This window comes from Rattus norvegicus, chromosome 7, assembly GCF_021556685.1.
Source record: "Rattus norvegicus strain SHRSP/BbbUtx chromosome 7, alternate assembly SHRSP_T2T, whole genome shotgun sequence".
Classification (NCBI taxonomy): Eukaryota; Metazoa; Chordata; class Mammalia; order Rodentia; family Muridae; genus Rattus; species Rattus norvegicus.
Window position 1 is genome coordinate 10,011,783 of NC_141540.1, and position 24,838 is coordinate 10,036,620.

Below are 24,838 nucleotides of genomic sequence, written 5' to 3' on the forward strand. Positions count from 1 at the left end.
TCTCATGAGAGTTGGGTTATCCCATTTCTGACTTACTCTGTCACATCTTTCACTGATTCTTCACACTGTCTGCCTCTCAATTAGATGTCAATTTAAACATGGTTGATTTCTTCTATAAACTAACCTCACATTCACTGTTTGAGATTAAAGATGTGTATTAAAGGCATGTCCATATTTCAGATAGATTATACTATTATTCAGACATTTCTGCATTTCAGTTCTATCACATAGACATAGAATGTCTTTAGTTGTGGTCTCTAACCAAAACAGCCAAGTTGCTTGGATAAATTTCTCAAAAATTTCTATAAAATTAAATTGATGGTTTGCTCTACCCTAAAAACGTTTTATAACTTTATACACTGTTGTCATTGTTATCTCCTATTTCATAAGCAGAAAGTTTTAATATATATTTTTGCATTGTTTCTTAGTGAGTATGTGTGTGAGTGTGGTTCTATGTATACACCCTCAGGATATGAGTATTAGAGTACATACTTCAGGAGTCATCTATCTCTTCCACTATGAGGATTCTGGGAATTGAACTTGAAAAATGAAAAAAAAAAAACTTTACATGCTGAGTCATTGCTGCCATATCATGTTTTAATTACAGCACCTTCATTGTCCTCATTATCTTTCTATGAACCCGAAGCACAATGATTTGACAAAGATATGATTGCTGCTCAGTGAGTCCCAGGGATTTGCATGTCTCTCCATCTCTGGTAATCATATTATAAGCACAAATCACCATGCAAAACATTTGCTTACCAGGGAAACAGTTTATCAACTAAACTGTGGAAATAGCCATATATATATATATATATATATATATATATATATATATATATATATATATATATTCTTTACCTGTGATTTTTGATTTTACACAAATTGAATTTTATTTGCTAATCTCTGGAGTTCTCAGTTATTCTATATTTATTTTTGGTATTTACAAGTCCACTAAATAGTGGGTTTTGTTTTCAGTGGTGATTTGAGAACTTGAAAAGTACACACTGTTTGCTTAGCACCAGCAGCTATACTCTTTTATGCTTAATCCCACATTAAATGGATTTTTATAAGCCTTGCATTAGTGGCTTCCTGAGACATATCTTCCTGATCTCCCATTTTATTTATTTGATTCTGAAATTGTATGTCAAAATATAGAGGCATTGAATTAGTGCTGGCAAGTTTGCTGGTGTGTTTCATTTCAAGAGGTGATCTTTTCCAGACTAGATGTGTCAGCCTCTTACAATCTTTTTATTATGAATTTGTAACAGAAACCAGAAGTCTGTCCCCAACACTTATGCCAGATGGCTCACAACTGCCTATGACTCCATTTCCAGGTATTGGAAGTCTTTGAGCACCGTGCGTATATGTATACATCCTCACACAGACAGAGAATTGAAAATAAAAGTAAACCTTACTTACATGGAAGATGATGGTTTCAAGTTGTTTTTCCTTATGTACATTTTGAATATCTCATTCTATAGGAAGAAAAAGAAACTCTCTCTCTCTCTCACTCAGTCTCTCTCTCTCTCTCTCTCTCTCTCTCTCACACACACACACACACACACACACACATACTCACACACACACACAGTGGATGGAGTTTGGGGATTCTTACAGAAGAATAAGAGGAAGGCTTGTAGGTCCTGAAGAAGATGTGAACTGTACAGGAAGATCAACAAGGTCAACTAACCTGGATCCTTGGGGATCTCAGAGTCTGAACCACCAACTGAAGAACATACAAGAACTGGACCTAAGATTCCCCAGACATATGTAGTAGATGTACAGCTTGACCTTCTTGTGGATTCTGAACTAGAGCAGGGACTATTCCAAAAGCTGTTTCCTGTCTGTGGGAATTGCTCTACCTGATGGGCTGCCTTGTCTGGCTTCAATGGGAGAGGAAATGCTCAGCCTTGCAGAGACTTGAAATGCCAGGATGGGGGGATACCAAGAGGGGTCTCCACCTTCCCAGAAGAGGAGAGCGGGCAGAGGGGAGGAGTCACCAGGAAGGAGACATTGAGCTGTATGTAAATTAAATAAGTAAAGTAAGAAATTAAAATCTTTTTAAAAGCAATTCAAGTGCATAAGGATTTATTTGACTTATAAGATTTAGTTCATAGTGACAAGGAAAGCATAAAGTGGAAAATCAGAGGCCAGTTGTCACCTTACATAATTTATCAGAAAAAAGGAGCAATGAATGCAGTGTTCACTAGTTTCTCCTCTTTATAAAGTTTGTGACTCTAGCTCATTAAATGGTGCCACCCATGTTTAAAAGGTGTCATCTCACTTAAGTTAACTCAATGTGGACAATCTCTCATGAAAATGCTCAGAGATTTGTGTCCAAGAGGATTCTTGATCACAGTAAGTTGAAAAGCAGTACAAATCAACACAATGCTCAATATAAATTTCAATAAGTACCTCTTGGCAGTGGTTCACTGTGTGTGGCTGTTATTACACATTTCAGTTACATAAAACTAACTATTTGAGTGTCTGATTTTCTATGTATATCCTACCTAATTATGCATACCTATACAACTGTACATATAGATGAAATACTGTTAACAAAATTCAATATTAGCTTTAATTTCTTATATTCATTGAATCACTGTGTTGTGGTACTTGGGATTATGGCTTATTGTTTTTAGGTTTTTGGCCTCTTATTGAAGAAATTGAATAAAGGCACACATAGATGGTGAAGAATCAAGGAAACATTTCAAAAGTACAGATTTCAAAAGAAAGTATTGTCAAACTGACTGCAAGTCATATGAATGCCAAAGAACCCTCATTATTGTTTGAGGCTGTCTTTTATGAAGTTCAAGAAAAAAAATGTATGTTGCTTTGTGGCATAGTGGAGTGGTCTTTTATTGCATAAGCTCTTTGCCTATTGTGAAAGAACCTTTGCGTAATCCAATTGATTTTAATAACATGTACACCAAATTATAAGTAGGAATATTATGATAAATATGTAATTCTCCCTAAATGGACTTTGAGAAAATAGTTTACTTTATTACTCAAGCAACCAAAGCTTATTCGGGACAAATTATCTCATCTTTTGAGACTTCAGGAGATTTTCTAGTATATGTAAAGTAAAATAAGCATTTCCAGGGGTTGCTAAAGGAAGTGACCCATTAAAGTTGTGTAAACTAGGTATACATATGGCTTTATGCAAGTTGGGTTCCTCCACTGCGAACAGGTTGATTGCTAGGTGCACTGTTCACAGAGTGTTGTGTGTAAAGGGTGTACCCTGGGTTTTAGTCAGCCAAGAGCATTATGAGAAGAGAGGTATGTAACTAGTACAAACCAAGTATTTGCCAAATGTCTGCTTTATAAGCCATTCCCTATGCTTCCCTGCTTCACCCCAACTCAGAATTTCTGCTTTTATAAATAAAATAAAAATTGTGTAATATATGTAGTGTAATTCTGCATATCCATATAAATGTAAGCATGCTACAAATTGTCAATGAGACTCTGAAAGCTGGAACATGATGAAATTATTGTTAGAAAACTCTATTCAGTATTTTATGATTCTCAGATCTGTTTTGCACACAGTTCTTTGAATGACATAAAAATGACACTGGTTAAATGCACTTAAAAAACAGAAGTATAGACTTTTCATACCCTAGTGTAGTATCCTTTTAAATATGTGTAGTGCTTATTTATAGGTCTGGAGTATGTGTGTATACAAAACAAACATTTAAAAACTCTACTAATGAGGCTTGTATGACTACACACTAAGATAAAACCCAAATTCTAAATGTTTTAGGACTTGTTTAGAATTTCAATACAGTTTACAATTATGTTACTAAAATTCTTTTTTTTTTCAGAGCTGGGGACCGAACCCAGGGCCTTGTGCTTGCTAGGCAGGCGCTCTACCACTGAGCCAAATCCCCAACCCTAAAATTCTTAAACTCAAGAAATTTTGTTATATCTATCCAAAAATTTTGAAAGGAAATAAAATATAAACTATAAAATTTGATGGTAGCATATTCATTTTTTCTGATTTCTAGTAAAATAAAATCAAATTAAAATAGTTTGCACAGTTGCAGAAGGCTTATGGGATGTAAGACAGAGATTTTTATGTAACTGGGTTGTATAAAGCCAACAATGTATTCAAAGTATTTCTTATTTCTTTGGTTTAAAACAGTTAAAATAAAGATTTGGTGTTTTGTTTTTTTGGAATTATTAGTTGTGTTGGAGTTTTGAATATTTAGAAAACTCAACCTTGCTGTCAAGTTCACTTAAATATCAGCTTTGGTTAAATAAGTATTTTATATATGTGTTTAAATAGAACTATCAACTACATGATATACACATTTATTTAAGAAAATCATTATATTTTTCGTACTTCTAAACCTGCACCAAGTCTAAAACTTTAGATTTCTTCTTTTTAATTTTTTTTCACATATTCTCTTTACATCCTGTTCACTGCCCCTCTCTCTGTGACGCCATTCCTTAACCTTTCCCTTAGTCTTCCTAATATTCTATTCTGAACAGACTGGTCACCCTCTGGGTATCCCCCTACCCTGGCACTTCAAATCTCTGCAAGTCTAGATGTGTCTTCTCATACTGAAAGCAGACAAGACAGCTCAGATAGAAGAACATATTCCAGAGACAGACAACAGATTTTGGGATAGCCCTAGCTTCTACATGAAGACCAAGCTATACGTCTGCTGCATGTGTGCACGGAGGCCTAGGGTCAACTCGTGTATGATCATTAGTTGGTCATCCAGTCTCTGAGAGCCCCAAGAGTCCAGTTTATTTGATTCTGTTGGTCTTTCTGTGGCGTTTCTATTTCCTTTGGGGCCAGTAATCATTCCTCCTACTCATCCTAAGAGTGCTTGAGCTCCATTTGACTGTGAGTGTTTGTCTGAGTCAGCTAGTAGATGGAGCCTCTCAGAGGACAGCCATGCTGGACTCTTTTCTGCAAACATAACAGAGTATCATTTACAGAGTAAGTCATTGGTGTTTCACATGGGACGGGTCTCAGTTTTGGCCATTTAATGGTTGGCCATTCTCTCAGTCTCTGCTCCATCCCCAATTCCTGCATTTCTTGTAGACAGGATAAATTTGGGGTTGAAATTTTTGTGGGTGGGTTGGAGTTCCTATCACTCTACCAGGGTTCCTGCCTGGCTGATGGCACCCATGCTGCCACAATACAAAGAACCTGGTGTAGGCCTGGGGGATTTAACAGAAGACATAGACACAGGTCATTCGTGCTATGAGAATGCCATAGCTTTACTGAGGTTTACAGTATATAGACACCAAGTCCACTGGATGGAAAAACCCCAGAAGCACAATGGAAAAACAAGTTTATGTTCTCAGGATAAAAAACAGGAACTGACTCAATGGTGTTACTACCCGTTGGCCAAACAGCAAAGGCCAAGATATTCTTTTCTTAAAAACAAAAGTTTCCACATGTGTCAGCAAGGCTCAGCAGGAAGGCAACATTGTGGGAACCCCAGAGGATCTGATAAGTCCCCCTTTTTTATTTTTTAAAGTAGCATTCGTCTTAGGTCACTCTGGGAAAACCAATACCTTTATCCATCATTGGGAATCTCTGCCAGTCTCAGATCCTCTATCGTAGGTGGGTGCTGATCCCAAAGGGTTGACCATCATAGGCTAACTACTTGTAAAGTCTTGTAAAGGCTGAGCCAGATTAGGGCAGTGGAATTTTCTCCTGCCAAGGAGATCAACACTTGCTTAGTTGCTGCCTGGGACTGGGAATGTTGTCTACACATGTGAAAAAGAAGTAAAAGGCTAACAAATATGGTGCCAAGGACCATAACACTGAGGGCCACTGTAAGGGTTTTAACTCTAGGTGGAGTCATACAAAATAGGAGAAGAGGAGGCCATATGAGATCAAGCTGTTCCTACAAAAGTGCTGTCTGTTGATTTAAATTTAGAATTCCAAATTATCAGCTACCTCTTCTCCTTTAAGTTTATCCACTGTGCTTGTCTTAACAACAGATGTGGAGAGGGCAATCCTAGACACTGCAGCCACAGTGGCTTCGGCAGCAATGGCTGTGATAATAGCAGTGATGATGCCAAAGTCTTTCTTATAATGGCTCAGGATCAATTGATTTTCTCCCAACTGATGGACAGGCAGTGGGAGGATCCTGCCCCTGACTGATCCTATCTTCTTGTCCTCAGAGGGTGCTAGGCATATTCTTTTGCCAGGAATGTCAGCAGCACTGGTGGTCTCTCCTGAGCTCTCAGGAATTGCTGTACAACTAAGAGTCCAGCTGTCTCTCCCATGGGATTTGAGTAGAGAGCTGTGGAATAGGTTTAACCCCAGTTGCAGGCAGAAACCCAAAGGGTTCTGTCCCAGAATGCTTTGGGTTTGTGTGCCCTGAAAAGCAAAGTATTCTTTTCTTGTCAGGTAGAATTATATTTTAGAAATTTTCTAAATTGCAATTCAACCTCAGAAAAAATGTCTTACTAGGATATAGGTTGCCGAATCAGCTGATGACATTACTATCTTTGTAAAGCTCTCTAACATTAATGGTAACAAATTTAATCTTCCATTAATTTGAATTCATTTTTAAGAAATTTATTTATAAAGAATAAACATTTATCTTTTTTATTTTCTACAATTTGCTGTTACATATAGCTTCAGAGTAAATCTTTCCTGTAGTTTATATTACATGTCTATAAAATTTCAGATTTATTTTTCTTGAAAGATTTTATTACTTATTCACGTTCTGTAAGTTACTAAAAATTTAAGTAGGCTATGTTTTCTAGCCCTGTCATTACTACACCTGATCTTAGCCAAAAGGCCGAGAAGTGATAGCCCTGTCATTACGATAGATATTAATGTGCTTAATTTGTTTGGAGACTAAAAGAATAAATTAATTTAGACACCCAAAAGTGTCAAATTTCTTGTCAAGTTATGGTTACACTGTTATATGCAGATTTAATAATTATCCCCTTTTCAGATATTTTAAAATGGATAATTAGAGAGCCCATACTTGTTCAGAAGTTTTCAAAACTTAAGTTATTTTGAAGAAACTTGAAATTTTACTATAGGTCTTGGATTCCATGTCTCATCAGCATAACCTGATTCCCTGTAGATATTAGGACTCTTTATTAACATAGTTACTTTGTTTTTTGAGTTAATTATGAAAATGGTCAATTAGTGAACTTCCCACAAAAATCCCCAAGGCCTTGTAAACAAGATCTGGGTAAAAATATTATTCAGTACTAAAGAACATGATGGTCTTCAGTGATATGGAAACAGTCATCTTTATTATAAATGGAATGATATAGTGACTCTAACTCTTCAGTAATAACAAAACAGGAACATACTGTTGTTTGGGAAGATACTAATTATTTCATTTGTATGGAAAACAAAACAACAGCTTTAAAAATGTCATATCATATATTGGGATTAAAGACAGGAAAGTATTATTTTTAAATTATCTAGATTTTAATCTGAACAAGGACTCTATTTACTTGATGAGACAAGTCAAAAAATACAGATTAGAAAAAATATTCTTTTTGGAAGAATTTTTCATGTTGCATTTTTAGATACAAATAAAGTTCCACAATGTATCTGCAAACAAAACCTCTGTGGAATCCAAAAAGAGTACTTTTAGTATTCTCATGCTGTGTGCAAAGAGGTTGTATTAAGAAAAATTTTGTCTTGAACTATCTATCAACTAAATTTATCATTAGAGAAATCTGATAGCATCCATGTAGTGCATGGCTAAACTTTTTGTGTGCATATCTGAAAACTGGCTATCCTTGTTTATCAGAAGAGTTTTGCAAATAGTAACTTTCCATGTCTTTTATTCAAGCTGTATTGATATACATTGCTTTCTATTTAAGAATTAGAAAATATAATAGTTATCATTGGAAGTATGTAAATTATTACTTACACCAAAACCATACTTAATTGAAATGGAAAATAATTAAGAAGAAATGTTTTAAACTTAATGTAAAATGTTTACTTGCTGATTTGAACAGTTTTCCTGCCAAACTAGTACTATTTGATAATGACAAAGAAGTTCAAAATTAACAAATACCACTAACGTATAATCATCTTAAATGATTTATTTCAAATATCCTTTTCATTGATTTAACCTCTTCCAATACGCATCATTCTGGATGTAGTGGTGCATGCCTTAAATTCCTGAACTCAGGAGGCAGAGGAACCTCTGTAAGTTTAAGATCACCTTGGACTATGTCAGTTATCTCTAACTTACTCATGAACCTTAATGTGAAGTAATAACCATCAAATACTTGCTAAATTTATCTAAGAGAACATTCATGTGGACTTGAGAAATCCTGAAAATAATGGTCTTCAATTTCACTGACAAGTGCACAAAATAACTAAACATTTTTCTTACTTTCTGTTTCTTAAATTATAATTATAATTAGCTTTTTAACTTTTTATAAAAATTATATTTTACTTGGTACATTTCTAAGGGATAACATATAAATCTTATGTTAATCTAATTAGATAGAATTAAAAATATTATGTCTTAAAAAAGGGCAACCCTGGATTACATAGTGAGTTCCTAGCCAGCCTAGGATACAGACTGTAACCCTATTCCAAAAAAATATCAAGGCCCCTACACTCAAGGCTCAAGGAGTTATGCAGAAGGTGATGTGGAAAGATTGTAAGATCCAAAAGGGATGGATGTTTCCAAGGAAACAGTGTTTTCTATACAGAACAGAACATATGCACAAACTCAAAGAGTCTGTGGCAGCAAGAATAATATTTGCTTTGGTTCAGGAGAGAAGAAAACATCTCTTTGAGAGGAAGTGAACGTGTGATCTCATCCTAACCAAGACAGTATTTGCAATTGGTATCCACTAGTGAAGGGAAAACTAGTTTTCTACAATGGAATCTTACTTGACATATCAGCCACATTGCAGGGCATCCCCTATGCCCAAGAGTACTAGCAAACATACAACAAAATGTATGACTTTTCTGATGGCTGTTTGTTGCAATGTTGTCTTGTCTTGTCTTCTTTTCTTTTCTTTTCTTGATGGTTTTTATGTTTTGTTTTTGTGTTTTGTGGGTTTTTTTTGAGAAAAGAGAAAGAGAGAGAGAGAGAGAGAGAGAGAGAGAGAGAGAGAGAGAGAGAAAGAGAAGAGCTCATAAAATTGGGTGGGTTGGTAAGTGGGAAGGATCTCAAGGAGTTGAAGAAGGGGAAAACATAAAAAAATATATGAAAATATAATAATAATAACAATAATAAATAATGAAGAAAAATGCTTACTTTTGGAAATGTTGTCCTTTAAAAAAGTATGTACTACTCAAACTAGCCTGAAAATTTGAAAATTTCTTGGAAATCCATAGAAGTAAAAGTTCTATTCTCAAAAATGTAGATTAAAAAATGAGAAACATGAAAATATTTATCATGGAAAATAATAAAACATTTTTCCAAGTATGAAAGAAACTGAAAGCAATTGGAAATGAGTATCCAGGACAGAGGTTTGGATTAGGGCTATTATGGTGGTATTTCTGACCAGTAAGTAAATGTGGAAACTTAGAAGGGAACTGCATTTCCAGTGCATCGCAGGACTCTTTACATCACCTTTAAGTCTTTACCAAAAGAACCTATCAATCATTATTTTTTTTTGGCCAGGCTTGAAATAACCAGAAGACATTTACATATGAGAAATCACACATTGGTGACAACCTTCATTCTTCTTGGATTGACAGATGACCCACAGTGGTGAATTGTCATCTTCCTTTTCCTATTTATAGCGTATGTGCCGGACATCATTGGAAATCTTACCATTATCCTTCTCACACTGCTGGTTTCCCGCCTCAAAACATCCATGTATTTCTTCCTTCAAGTTTTCCATCTCAGAAATCTCACTGACATCTACCTGGATCCCTAGGTTTCTGGTCAGCATAGTGACCATGAATAAAACTATTTCAGTTGAGGCTTGCTTCACACAGTTATTTGCTGCCTTTATCTTTGGGATAGCACAGTTTTTCTTGCTAGCTGTCATGTTCTATTACCGCTATGTGGCCATTTGTAAATACCTTCATTATACAATCATCATGAACAACAGAGTCTATACATTGCTGTTTGGTATTTGCTGTTTAATTGCTTTGTTCCTGGTCTGCCCTGGAGTCATTTTGAATAATTCCTGAGTTTGGAATTCTGTGATAGTTATTATTGAACATCTTTTTTGCAACTACTCCCTCATCTTGAAGCTTTCCTGCAATGATACAAGGTCCATGCAACTGGTCAATTTCATTTTTGCCATCATTACTCTCCTAACTACCTTAGCCCTAGTAATGGTCTCTTATGGGAGAATCTTAAGTACAATTCTGAAATTCCCTTCTGCCCAGCAGAAGAAGAAGGCCTTCTCCATCTGTTCCTCACACATGATTGTTGTCTTCATCTCTTATGGCAGCTGTATTTTTATGTACATCAAACCTTCTGCAGAGGAGAGAATATCTTTAAGCAAGGGGATTGCCATACTCACTCTTGCACTTGTACCTGTACTAAACCCTTTTATATATTCCCTAAGAAATAAGCAAGTCAAAGAAGCCCTAAAGGACATCATTAAAAGATATACCTCAGGTACTTCAAAGTAGTAAGTTTGGCTTGACTGGTGTACTAGTAAGATTATTGAAAATTATAGGCCATAGCAGTTATTTTTTAATATATCTATGTTTAAAACTTGTATTGTGGTAGTTGCTAAAGGTGCTCATACTTGACTCTGAATTTTCTTCAATATTTCTAGTGATGGTATCTGTATTCCTGTTTTTTCCTATGTGTTGCTGGATTACTAGCTTTTTAAATTTAGTGCTCTGAAATGTATGCATATCAAAATATTGTGCTATGAAATGTATGCATATCAAAATGTTATGCTATGAATTCCTCATGGAATCATCATATTTATGTATATATATATATATATATATATATATATATATATATATGACATTCTAGCAAATATATGTTTAAAAATATTTATGAACTGTTTTATTAATAATTGATTTTAGTCTATAAACCTATAGAAACACTTTCTTCTGCAATACTTTATTCAAATATATTGAATTTCTGGAAACAAATTCTTCTTCCACCCTCCTTACCTTTATTCTTTCTGCTTTTTATCTGTTCTTCTTTAGTATTGACTGATAATAGTTTTCCATATATATTCGCTCTTTCACCCTTATAGGTCATCTACAACATTTTCAAATTTTCTTTTTATTATTTTTGTCTCAATAAAATATTTAAAAGTAGATTTTTGCAAAGAAGAATATTATATATAGTACCATTAGTACTTATCCTTGTGACATATTCCACACTTATCATTTTGAAGAATTTGACTTTCTGAAATAAAGAAAACATGAAAGCATCAACATGCCATATTGGTTCTGTCTCATTTATGTATTTTTTCTTTCTGTCAAACGCCAGTCAATCCTCAACACTATTCATCATAACATGCATGTTTGTACATTATTTTTAGACTGACTATTGTAGATACATGGTAAAAGCCAGAGCATATGTTTAATATCCCAGAATTTACATGTGAAGATACCTGGACAGATTTTTTTTCTTAAGATCAAAACATATTCTCTAAACTTGAGTACTAGATGTTTATATAATTCCTTTATTGCTCTTTTACTCCAGTTTGGTATACTTTTCATAACACATAATAATTTACTTTGGATTTTCAAAGGCAGAGGAAATAATCTGAAATTTATGCTGTTATGGGAATCCCACCAGAAATGACACTAAGATACAGTTTTTTAGCCAATTAAAAATTCTCATCCCGTCTGCTGGCAGTACATTCAGGTATTTGGGTCCTAAAAGTAGGACTAATTATCCAGAGCATGGGGTCTTTGAATGCAGAACCCACACCCTGGCTTCTTGCTCTGGAGCTGGATCAGTAAACATTACCAAGCAATTCGACAGAATCTATATGGTTAGATCATATGTGTTCTGAACAAGAAGCTAAGATAATCAGTTAGCTGCAGGAGGTTTGCAAAAGCAAGCTGTTAAACAGAAGCTAAGATAAATTAGCTTGGGCATCTTGACCTTAGGTTACTAGAATAGATTTGGGTAATTTTCTACAGGATTCTCCATCACAGAAGATAAAACTCTAGTTTAACCTGAATGGCTTCAGCAAGAATACAAATGGAGGAATCTCTACACTGTCGTGCCCTGTCACAATGCACTGTGCTCTTTAACTAAAAGTCTCTATTACACAGGAGTCTAAGTATAATTTGTGTTTGCAAAGCATTAGATACAGTTCTTGGACAGCCTTTTACTAGTAGGAAGAATCTAAATGTATATGCATACATTAGAGTACATAAATTTTATTTACATAAAATATTCCTGCAGGTGGATATAATTTACATTTTTTCAAAGACTGATTTACTGAAGCTTTTTCAATATTGTTTGCTTGTTAGATCCCTAAATAGCATTTTAATACCAAGAACAATTTTATTAGAATTTAAAAGCTTTTACTTCTGAGGTAGATAAACAATAAACTTTAACATCTACCTGTTGTTGTTAAAATATAATAATAAAAAGTATTGATGTCTTTTACCCGCTAAGTCTACACCTCGGTGCCCCAAGATATCTGCTAGATATCTTGCCGGAAACACACCCCAGCCACACACTTTCCTACACTCAAACCCTCACATAAAAGAACACACAGGGGCTGGGGATTTAGCTCAGTGGTAGAGCGCTTACCTAGGAAGCGCAAGGCCCTGGGTTCGGTCCCCAGCTCCGAAAAAAAAGAACCAAAAAAAAAAAAAAAAGAACACACAACACAATAATCTTAGATCCAATTGGTAAGATTTAATTGCCCACTTAAACATACAAAGCCCAGTACCATCCATCCCTTGAGAACATTAATAACAACCTGTAAATACACAGAGAAGAATCTTAACATCACCTGCCATGGCTTCTCCTTTCTCTCCGTCTCCCTTCTCCTCCTCTCTCCCTTAGTCTCCTCCTCTTCCTTCAAACTTCTCTCCCGCCCATCCTTCCTTCTCCTCCAATGACAGGCTCCTTCTATCCTGTACCTTCCTCACGTGTGACATCATCCTACATCTACCCAAAAGGGAATGAATGAAAAAAAGGGGGGGGAAGCAAAAGCCAAACAAACAAATAAAACAATAAAAGAAGAAAAGAGTATGACATTTTAATTACCAGTCTGGAGATCTAAATACATAATACAAGGTAGCCTCAGATTTGGGGAGAGAATTTTGGAGAAAAAGCAAGGAAGCCCAGAGTATCAGAAGAAATATTTTATATTGTGGCCAGAATCAGAAAGAGATAGGCGAGAGAGAGACAATAGGAGAGAGATAGAGTCAGGGAGAGAGAGAGAGAGAGAGAGAGAGAGAGAGAGAGAGAGAGGGATAGACACAGAGAGACACACTCACTGAGAGAGACAGAGTCAGAAAGACAGAGAGAGAGATAGAGGCAGAGAGAGATACAGAGACACAGATGGACACATTGAGAGAGACAGAGTCATACTGAATGAAAGCTTATGGACTTTTGAGTCAGTTTCTAGAAAGGTGGACTGTCCTGGCCAAACTTCATCACCTATTTGCTTGTAGGGCTGAGCTAGGCGTTGAAATTCTGAAAAAAAAATCTCATTAGAGAAATAATTGTTCCCTTTATCTTTTTAGCAAGACTTAAATTGAATCTGACTTCTTGAAGGGCGATCCATTGCTAGGCAACTTGTTCAGCTAGACAATTAGGTATTAGGTCCACCCATGGCTAGAAGTTCTGTTCTTTGGGCAAGTACTTTTCTCTTAAAAGACTTTAAGTACTAGTATAACATCTTCCTATATCAAAATATAACCCTAAAGCTCTTTAGAAAATAGATCAGGGATCAGAAATCTCAACACATCTGGCATCTCTTGTTTCTGACAAGAGTCAAAAGTATATTTATGGGTTTAGCCAGAAAGTAACTGGTTATATTTCTTTGCAATCTTTATCCTAAATTCCTGAGCCAATGTTTAGCTCATGTTCTTGTCACCAGAACTACCTCACTTCAAAGACTGACACTAACTGCCATTATGGAATTGGGGGCAATGACAAACCTAGTCTCTTCTATTTCAATGGGAGATGTCAATGTTAAGAATATTTCTCCAGTAGCCCCATCTAAAGGAATTCCCAAAAGTGCATCAGTGATTTTATTCATATCAGAAATGTAGTGAGGAAAGGAAAGTCTTTGATCAGTGAAGGAGAAATAAAGAGAAGAGTTATTAACATTATAACATTATATTATTAACATTATAACATTATAAATCCAAGGTAGAGAACCAGAGAAGGCCAAAGCACAGAACAGTTTTTTTTCCCTTGGTTACTTTACATTTCAAATGTCCCTCTTCCCAGTTTCCCTTCCTCACCCCCCATTCCATACCACTTCCATTTGCCTCTACAGGAAAAACAATATCAATTAACTAGACTACCCAGAGCTTCCAGGTAGTAAACCAGAGGATATTTTTTTACATATTTAAATAAATACCCTCTAGAATATCTTGATGGGCTCCTTTTTAGAAAGTGTTGTTCTGTGTAATCCAGCCTGGTCTTAAATTCCCTATTTAATCTCAAGGACTTAGAAATATATAATTATCTTCTCATTTCATGTTCCTTCATTTCAAACTGATTCCTATTTTTACAGGATCTGAACTGATCTACTGAGTCACGAATACGCTAATAGATAAGGGCACAATGAACCATGGATCATTTCTTCTGATGAAGGTCAAGTAAAAACACCTTAATTCTGAAAAAATGCAATTAATACAACATTTAAAATAACAAATATATTTTATATTTTTTTACAGAGGAAAGGGGGGTTTATATACAAAATATCACATGAACTTAATCAAAGACAAAAATCACTTGGTTGTCTCAATAGATAAAGAAAAATCTTTTTACAAAATTTTACACGCTGTATGATAAAAATTGTGAAAAATATTAAATAATATAGGGTCACAAAAAGGAATATGACAGAGCCAAAGTGAATATTACACTAAATGGATGAATGCTGAGAATTTTCTTCTGATATCAGGAACAAGACACTTCTATTCACCACCTTCATTCTTGTTCAACATTGGCACTAAATTCTTATAGCACTAAGTAAAGAGAAAGAAAACCAATGGGAGCAAATAGAAAAGGATTAAAATTACCTCTAGTTACACATGATTACATTCTATACTTAGAAAACTCTAATTTCTCCAACAGAATATTTTTAGATGATGATCAAATCTAAGAAAATAGTAGAAGATATTAATCTACAAAAATATGCAGTTTTTCATATAGAACAATATAATCAATAAGAAAGATTGTGTAAATAATTTTATTTACATGATTATGTAAACAATTGCATTTTAATAGTATTTTTTTAACAAAGTACCTACAAGGCTACTAAGAACATGAGACATGTATAATACAAATAAACACTAGAGAAAAGTGTTTGATTTTTAAGAGATTACTGGTAGTTGTGACTATAACCACAAGGGACAGATGCTAGGATTTTGAGCAGAAATCACAACAAGAGAACCATGAGACAGGCAGCCTCTGTATGGAACGGGAATGGCTGTCACCTGCTTTGGGAACTAGATGGATGACAAGATTACCACAGTGCCCTGTAGCTGGCAGCAACATGGGATGGAAATTGGGAACTTAGCAAGTTGGGGGCTGGGAGAAGAAGGCGTTTGTTGACTGAGATGAAAATATCCTGCAGATGCCATGTGACCCTATGGTGCAGGTGATAGTGTGGGATGATGTCTCAATTTTAATTCATATTATTTACTACAAAGGTGGTTTTATTTCTGGGTTTAAAATTTTATTCCATTAATCAACCTGTCTGTCTCTGTAACAATATCATGCAGTTTTTATCACTATTGCTCTGTAGTAGAACTTGAAGCCAGGAATGGTCATTCACTCCAGCTCTTCTTTTACTGTTAAGAATTGTTTTCATTATTCTTGAATTTTTGCCTTTCCAGATGAATTTAAGAATTGCTCTTTCAATGTCTTTGAAGATTTTGATGGAGATTGCAGTGAATCTGTAGATTGCCTTTGATAAGTTGGACATTTTTACCATGTTAATTCTGATAACCCATGGGCATAAAAATAAAAGTTCTCTCCATTTTCTGAGATATTCTTTGATTTCCTTCATGAGGGATTTGAAGTTTTTGTCATACAGATATTTCACTTGATTAGTTAGACTTACCCCAAGAAATTTTATATTATTTGTGGCTATTACAAAGGGAGATATTTCCCTAATTTTTTCTCAGCTTGTTTGTCATTTGTAATATCTGGCCTCTTTGCTGAAGTTTTTTTATCAACTGAAAAAAATCTCTTGTTGAATTTTTGGGGTTGTTTATGTATTCTATCATATCCTCTGGAAATAGTTATACACTTATTTATCCTTTGCCAATTTATATCCAATTTATTTCTTTTTGTTGTCTTATTGTTCTAGCTAGTACTTTGAGTACTATATTAAATAGGTATAGGGAGATTAGGCATCCTTTCCTTGTCCCTGATTTTACAGGGATTGCTTCAAGTGTCTTTCCACTTACTTTTATATTGAATGTTGGTTTGCAGGAAATTGCTTTTACTATGTTTAGATATAGGCCTTGAATTACTGATCTTTCTAAAACTGAGCATGAAGGCATATTGTATTCAGTCAAATGCTTTTTTGTGCATCTAAGGAAGTAATCATGTGGTCTTTCTCTTTGCGTTTGTTTATATAGTAGATTGTGTTAATGGATTTTCACATATTGAGTCAATCTGGCATCACTGGGATGTAGCCTACTTGGTCATGAAGAATGATGGTTATGATGTGTTCTTGGATATAGTTTGCAAAAAATTTATTGATCATTTCCGCATTGATATTCATAAGCAAGATTGGCCTGAAGTTCTCTTTTTTGGTTGGGTCCTTATGTGGTTTAGGTATCAGAGTAATTGCAGTTTCAAAAGATGAATTAGATAATGTTGCTTCTGTTTCTATTTTATGAAGTAATTTGAGGAGTACTGATATCAGGTCTTCTTTGAAGGTCTAGTAGAATTCTGAACTAAATCCAACTGGCTCTGGACTTTTGTGAGTGTGAGGTTTTTAAGACTTCTATTTCCTTGTGGGACATGGGCCTGTTTAGGAATATTATCTGCCACTTGTGCCCACAAAACCTGCCTGCAGAGAGCTGGTCTGCCAGCTAAGCACATAGACCACAGTGGGAGCCAACTTTCTTTTCATTAACAGTCCAAGGCAAGGCTCACCAGGAGCCCAAAAGGTGCAGGAGCCACAGGGAAGCCTAGGACAGGACCATTTTGCTCTCTATCAGTGCTCAGAGCTGGGGAAGACCCACAATTCTCTGACCCAAAACCTGCCCTGAGAAAGGTGGTTTGATAGGAGGATTCTAACTCCTGAAATCACAGGCTCACATGCTCACATGCTCACAGGCTCACAGGCTCACAGGCTCACAGGCTCACATGCTCACACGCTCACACGCTCACACGCTCACACGCTCACACGCTCACACGCTCACACACTCACAGGCCTACAGCAGGGACAAACTCCAGTCAGAGACAACAAGACCAAATAACATCAGGGATAAACAGATAGCAACAGGCAAGTGCAAGAACCTAAGCAGCAGAAACCAAGGCTACTTGACATCATCAGTACCCAGCTTTCACATAGTAGCAAATACTGGATATCCCAACACACCAGGAAAGCAAGATTTGGATTTAAAGTAACATTTCATGATGATAGCAGAGGACTTTAAGAAGGACATAAATAACTTCCTTAAAGAAACACAGAAGAACACAGGTAAACGAGTAGAAGCCCTTATAGAGGGAACACTAAAATCCCTTAAAGAATTACAGAAAAACACAAACTGGTGAAACAATTGAATAAAACCATGCAGGATCTAAAAGGGGAAATAGAAACAATAAAGAAATCAAAAAGGGAGACAACCATGGAGATAGAAATCCTAGGAAAGTGATCAAGAGTCATAGACACAATAATCACCAACAGAATACAAGAGATTGAAGAAAGAATCTCGGGGAGCAGTGTGGAGATACCGTAGAAAACATTGACACAATAGTCAGGGAAAATGCAAAAAGCAAAAAGCTTTTAACCCAAAACACCATGGAAATCTAGGACATAATGTGAAGACCAAACCTAAGAAGAATAGGTATAGAAGAGAAGAAAGATTACCGACTTAAAGGGCTAGTAAATTTCCTGGTTGTAACTATGCTCAGGACTGAACAGGTCCCATAGCTCTCTGTACTCAAATCTGTGGGGAAGAGAGCTGGACTCTTAGAAGTGCATACAATCCTGAAAGCTCAGGTGGCCACCACTTCTGCTCATATTCCTGGCCCAAAAGGAACCCACTTAGTGCCCTCTGGACATAGAAACCAAGGAGCAGTCAGAAGCAGGACACATCTGGTTTCTGCCAGTGTCAGAACAGAAAGTCAGAGCACTGACACACACCTGAGAGGATAGGTAAGACCAACTCATCTGCTCTGAGCAACCCACCTGGAGGCCTCAGGACACACAAACCCAGGAGAGCAGTCTGGGACAGGACTCTTCGGATTTTTACCTGCACCTGGCACTGAAACTTTCCCACAGTAATCTGTACCTAGATCCGCCTGAAAGAATATTAAAAGCAGTAAGGGAATAAGTTCAAGTAACATATAAAAGCAGACCTATTAGAATTACACCACACTTCTCACCAGAGACTCTGAAAACTAGAAGATCCTGGGCAGATGTGATACAGTCCCTAAGAGAACACAAGTGCCATCTCAGGCTATTATATCCAGCAAAACTCTCAATTTATATAGATGGAGAAATGAAGATATTTCGTGACAAAACCAAATTTACACAATATCTTGCTACAAATCCATCGCTAAAAAGGAAAATAGAGAGAAAACTCCAACACAGGGAGGAAAGTGCATCATAGAAAAGGCAAAAAAGTAATCTTTTGCAACAAATTCAAAAAAAGATAGTCACAAAAACATGATTCCACATCTAACAACAAAAATAACAGGGAACAATAACTATTCCTTAATATCTCTTAACATCAATTGACTCAATTCCCCAATATAAAGAAATATACTAACAGACTGGATACATAAACAGGACCCAGCACTTTGCTACATACAGGAAATATGCCATAGTGACAAAGACAGACACTACCCAAGAGTAAAAGGCTGGGAATTTTTTTTCCAAAAAAATGGTTCCAAGAAACACGCTGGAGTAGCTATTCTAATACAAAACAAAATAGACTTTTAACCAAAAGTTAACAACAAAAGATAAGGAAAGACACTTCAGACTCATCAAAGGAAACATCTATCACGGTGAGCCCTCATTTCTGAACATCTGTGTTCCACATGCAATGACACCCACATTCATAAAAGAAACTTTACTAAAGCTCACAATATACATTTTACCACACAGAATAATAGTAGTAGACTTCAACACAGCACACTCATTATTGGAAAGATCATGGAAACAGAAACTAAACAGAGACAAAGTGAAACAAATAGAACTTATGAACCACATATATTGATCAAATATTTATAGAACATTTCATCCTAAAACAAAAGAATATACCTTATTCTCAGCACCTCATGGTACCTTTTCAAAAGTTGATCATATAATCGGTCACAAAATAGGCCTTAATAGATACATGGGGATTGAAATAATCCCATGTATCCTATCAGATACCACAGATTATGGCTGGTCTTCAATAAAAACAAAAAAGACAGAATGCCCATAAACACATGGATACTGAACAATGCTCTACCCACTGACAACTTGGTCAAGGAAGAAATAAAGGAATTAAAGACTTTTTAGAATTTAGTGAAAATGAAGGCCCAGCATATCCAAACTTATGGGACACAATGAAAGCAGTGCTAAGACCTAAACTCATAGCTCTGAGTGCCTCCCAAACGACATTGGAGAGAGCATAGAACACTCACCACTTGCCAGCACACCTGAAAGCTCTAGAAAAAAAATAGTATATTCACTTAAGAGGAGTAGACAGCAGGAAATAATCAAACTCAGCCGAAATCAACCAATTAAAACAAACAAACAAATAAAAAAAAACTATACAAAGAATCAACAAAACCAGGAGCTTGTTCTTTGAGAAGGTCAACAAGATAAATAAACCCTTATCAAGACTAACCAGAGGGCAGAGAAACAGTATCGGAATTAACACAATCAGAAATGAAAAGGAAGACATAGCAACAGAAACAGAGGAAATTCAAAAGTTATCAGATCCTACTACAAAAGCCTATACTCACAGGAAAATCTGTAGGAAATGGACTATTTTCTAGACAGATACTAGGTATCAAAGTTAAATAAGGATCAAATTAAGCAATCTATACAGTTTCATAACACCTAGAGAAACATAAGAAGCCACTAAGTCTCTCCAACAAAAAGAAAAGCCTAGGGCCAGATGAGTTTAATGCAGAATTCTATCAGACATTCAAAGAAGACCTAATACCAATAGTTTTCAAACTATTCCACAAAATAGAAGCAGAGGGAACACTACCCAACATATTTCTTGAATCCACATTTATGCTTATACATAAAACACCCAAAACCCTACAAATAAAGAAAAGTTCAGGCCAATTTCCCTCATGAGTATCAATACAAAATTACTCAATAAAATTCTCATAAAATGAATCCAAGAACACATCAAAATCATCATTCCCCATGTTCAAGTAGTCTTCATTTAAAGGATGCAACGATGGATCAATATACAGAAATCCATCAACGGGATCCATTATATAAACAAACACAAGGGGGAAAATGATCATTTCAATAGCCGCTGAGAAAGCATTTGACAAAATTCAACATTACTTCATGTTGAAATTCTAGGATAGATCAGCTGTTGAAGTCCCATACCGAAACATAGAAAAAGAATACACAGCAAACCAATAGCCAACATCAAACTAAATGGAGAAAAACTTGAAGCAATCCCACTAAAATCAGGAAGTAGAGGAATCTGCCCACTCTCTCCCTACTTATTCATATAGTACCTGAAGTCCTAGCCAGAGCAACTAGACACAGAAAAGAGGTTAAAGAACTACAATTTGGAAAGGAAGAAATCAAAATATCATTAATCGCAAATGATATGATAGTATAATTAAGTGACCCAAAAAATTCCACCAGACAACTCCTACATCTGATAAACTACTTCAACAAATGACTGGATATAAAATTATCTCAAACACATCAGTAGCCTTCCTTTACTCAAAGGATAAGCAAGCTGAGAAAGAATTTAGGGAAAGGACACACTTCATAATAGCCACAGATAATATGAAATACCTTATTGTGAATCTGCCCAATCAAGTGAAAGATCTGTATCACAAAAATTTCAAGACTCTGAAGAAAGAAAATAAAGAATATCTCAGAAGATGGATAGGTCTCACATACTCAATGATTGAAAGGATTACTCTAGTAATAATGGCCATCTTGCGAAAAGCAATCTACAAATTCACTGCAATCCCCATCAAAATTCCAAATCAATTTTTTATAGAATTAGATAGAGAAATTTGTATATACATTTGGAATAAAAAATCCAGGATAGTACTTATTCTCAACAGTAAAAGAACTTCTAGGGGAATCACCATGCCTGACCTCAGGCTGCATTACAAAGGAATAGTGATAAAAACTGCATGATATTGGTAAAGAGACAGGCAAGTAGATCAATGGAATAGAATTGAAGACCCAGAAATGAACCTACACACCTATGCCACTTGATCTCTGACAAAGGAGCTAAAAAAGTATCCAATGGAAAAAAGATAGAATTTACAACAAATGGAACTGGTTCAACTGGAAGTCAGCATGTAGAAGAATGCAAATTGACTCATTCTTATCTCCTTGTACGCAGCTCAAGTACAAGTAGATCATAGATCTCCACATAAAACCAGACACACTGAAACTAATAGAAGAGAAAGTGGAGGAGAGACTAGAATGTATGGACACAGTGGATATTTTCCTGAACAGAACACCAATGGCTTATGCTCTAAAATCAGGTATCAAATGGGATCTCATAAAACTGCAAATATTCTGTAAGGCAAAAGATACAGTCAATAGTACAAAGCAGCAACTAACAGATTAGAAAAAAGGTCTTTATTAATCCTATATCTGATAGATGCCTAATATCTAATATTAGGCAAACTGAAACAACCACACTGGAAATCAGTCTGGAGTTTTCTCAGAGAATTGGATATAGTACACCCTGAGGACCCAGTTATACCACAACTAGGCACACACCTGAAAGGTGCTCCAACATGTCACAAGGACACATGCTCTACTATGTTCATAGCAGCCTCATTTATACTAGCCAGAAGCTGGAAAGAACCAAGATGTCCTTCAATAGAGGAATGGATATAGAAAATGTGGTATATTTACACAATGGAGTACTACTTAGTTATTAAAAACCATAACTACCTAAAATTCTTAGGCAAATGAATGGAACTAAAAAATATTATCCAGAGTCAGGTAACCCATTCACAAAATAACACATATGGTATACACTCATTGATGAGTCCAGAAGCTTGGGATACCTACGAAAAAATACACAGATCATATGAAGCTCAAGAAGAAGGAAGACCAAAATGTGGATGCTTCATTCCTTCTTGGAATGGAGAACAATATACTCATAGGAGAAAATACAGAGACAAAGATTGGAGCAGGGAAAAGAAAAAGTTATCCAGAGTCTGCCCTACCTGTAGTTCCATCCCATATGCAGACATCAAACCCAGTCACTATTGCAGTTGCCAATAAATGCTTGCTGACAGGAGCCAAATATGGGTGACTCCTGTGAGGCTCTGTCAGAATCGTACTGATACAGATAAGGCTGGTTGCAGTTACTATTGTACTGAACAGGGAACCCCAATGGGGTAGTTACAGAAAAGACTGAGGAAGGTGAAGGGGTTTGCAATCTTGTAGGAAGAACAATTTTTACCAACCAAACCCCACCATAACTCCCAGAGACTAAACTACCAACAAATGAGTACACATGGAGGGACCCAATACTCCAGCCACATATGTAATTGAGGTTGTCATTGTCTATCATGAATAGGAGGAAAAGCCCTTGGTCCTTTGAGGGTTCATTTCCCCTGTGCACAGTAACGCCAGGGCATTGAAGTTGGAGTGGGTGGTTGCAAGTGTGAGCATCCTCACAGAAGCAGGGGTAGGGGAAGGGTATGGAAAAGAGGGAAAAGGGGATAACTTTGGAAATGTAAATTCATAAAATAATCAAGTAAAATAAAGTAAAAAACAAAAGGTATTGTGTACCCAGGTAGAGTCAACTTCACTGTCAAGTATCAAATATTCATTTGATGCAGACAAATCTTTGATTAACTCTAATTGATTAATTGGCTTACCAACGGAGGGCAATCTGCCTTCTGCCTAAATATCAAGTAAAGAATATCACAAGAATATGGGGCATATACCTCAGAATGCTTAATTTGTATTAATTTTATTTTTAACTGATATATTAAAATGTAAAGAGACAAAATAATTAGAACGTTTACCTGGTCTTGATTTGATTTTGGTATGCCTTACCTGTCTAGAAAACCATCCATTTCATGTAGATTTCCAGTTTTGTTGAGTATAGACTTTTGTAGTAGGATCTGGTGACCTTTTAATTTTCTCCATTTCTTTTGTTAAGCCTTCCTTTTTATTTCTAATTTTGTTAATTTGGATATTGCCTGTGAGCCCTATAGTTAGTTTGGCTAGGGTTTTACATATCTTATTAATTCTCTCAAAGAACTAACTTTTGGTTTTGTTGATTCTACTGTTGTCTTTTTTTCTATTTGGTTGATTTTAACCCTGAACATGACTATTTTCTGCTGTGCACTTCTCTTAAGTGAGTTTGCTTCTTTTTGTTCCAGAGTACTCAGGTGTGTTGTTAAGTTGCTAGTGTAAGACCTCTCCAGTTTCTTTACTAGTGCTCTTAGAGCTATTAGTTTTTCTCTTAACACTGATTCATTGTGTATGATGTGTGAAAATTTTTATTAAATTCCAGGAAATCTTAGATTTCTTATTTTGTTTCTTACCTAACCAAATTATCATTAAATATAGAGTTTTTCAGTTTCCATGTGTATGTGCACTTTCTGTTGCTCTTGCTTTTATTGAAGACCAACCAGCCTAAGGCCACAGAGGTCTGATAGGGTGCATGGGATTATTTCAATCTTCTTGTGTAGGCTTGTTTTGTGACCAATCATATGGTTGATTTTGGAGACAGTACCATCAGGTGTTAAAAAGAAGGTGTATTTTTTTGTTTTAGGGTGAAATGTTTTGTAGATATCTATTAAATCCATTTGGTTCATAATCTCTATTAGGTTCACTCTGTCTCTGTTATTTTCTGTTTCAATGACCTGTCCATTGGTGAAAGTGTGATGTTGAAATCTCAAGACCATTATTATTATGTGGGGTTCAATGTGTATTTTGAGCTTTAGTAAAGTTTTATTTTTCAATGTCAGTGTCCCTACATCTGGGGCAAAGATGTTCAGAATTGAGACTTCACTTGATGGATTTTTCCTTTGATGAAGATGAAGTGTCCTTCTCCATCACACTTGTTAACTTTTGGTTGAAAGTCTATTTTATTGGATATTAGGATGGAAACTCCAGCATGTTTCTCAGGACCATTACCTTGGAACACCATTTTCCATTCTTTCACTCTGAGGTAGTGACTATCTTTGTTATTGAGGTGTGTTTGTTGTACACAGCAAAATGTTGGATTTTGTTTCCATATCCAGTCTGTCAGCTTATGTGTTTTTATGGGTGAGTTGAGTCCATTAATATTGTGAGATATTAAAGACATATGTGTGTTGGTTCCTGTTATATTTGCTTTTTAAGGTGGCATTATGTGGAT

At 35.7% G+C, this 24,838-nt stretch overlaps 2 pseudogenes; one reads left to right on the forward strand and one right to left on the reverse strand.

The window, feature by feature from the left end:
- Nucleotides 1-6,703: 6,703 nt before the first annotated feature.
- Nucleotides 6,704-6,788, reverse strand: LOC148004429 (U2 spliceosomal RNA; annotated as a pseudogene).
- Or6c214c-ps1 (olfactory receptor family 6 subfamily C member 214C, pseudogene 1) lies at nt 9,625-10,564 on the forward strand (annotated as a pseudogene).